General features: G+C 45.7%; 1 protein-coding gene across 1 annotated transcript in view; it reads left to right on the top strand.

Moving 5' to 3' along the window:
• The window catches only part of SYCP2L (synaptonemal complex protein 2-like), a 101801-nt gene that overhangs the window by 100050 nt on the left and 988 nt on the right, over positions 1 to 763 (top strand). The gene's annotated exons all lie outside the window — the stretch shown is intronic.

Here is a 763-nt window from a genome sequence, read left to right on the forward strand (position 1 = left end):
GCTTTAAGTAGTCATTAGGGACCTGGGCTCTTTGAGCTTTTTGCTTTACCATTCTTTATGTGACTTGGGAATTTTATAATCACGGCGTGGCTGTTGAGCCTCTAGGTATCTTTTCTACACCCCAGGCAGGAAGAAGGAGTTGAGTAAAACTGAAACGTAAAAGATGTGTGCCAACACCCTCCCCTCTTTCGTTTTTTATTCATTTAGTCTATTTTGAGATGAGGCCTTGCTGTGTTGCCCAGGCTGGTCTTGAACTCCTGGGCTCAACTTATCCTCCTGTCTCAGCCTCCCAAAATGCTGGGATTATAAGCGTCTGCCACCATGCCCAGCTTCCTCCCTACTTTTTAAAATCAGGGAAGCAGTTTTCCTGGAAGCCCAAGCTGATAGATTTTTGTCTGTGTCATAGTGACCAGAACTAGGTCACAGGGCTCACTCTAGTTGCAGGGGAATCTGGAGAGGTGAAAATTTGACTGAGTGTGTCACAGCACTCCCCAAAAGTGAGGGCCTCTGTTATTAAGGAAACGGGGGAGAATAGGTGTTGGATAGGTAACTAGTCATATCTGTGATGCCTGAGTTAAATTACACATGCTGCACACAGAAAAAAATGGAGAAATAACTTACGTTGCACAGGTGATTCTGCCATTCTTCTCAATAGGCATGTGCCCTGGAGTTTGGGCGGGATGGGAGAATCTGTTCCCTCGGTTGATACCAGCTCCTACCAACCTCTTACTTATGAGTATCTGATTGGGCTAATAGGGCATGG

Source organism: Mandrillus leucophaeus, unplaced genomic scaffold (genome assembly GCF_000951045.1).
Source record: "Mandrillus leucophaeus isolate KB7577 unplaced genomic scaffold, Mleu.le_1.0 Scaffold36, whole genome shotgun sequence".
Classification (NCBI taxonomy): Eukaryota; Metazoa; Chordata; class Mammalia; order Primates; family Cercopithecidae; genus Mandrillus; species Mandrillus leucophaeus.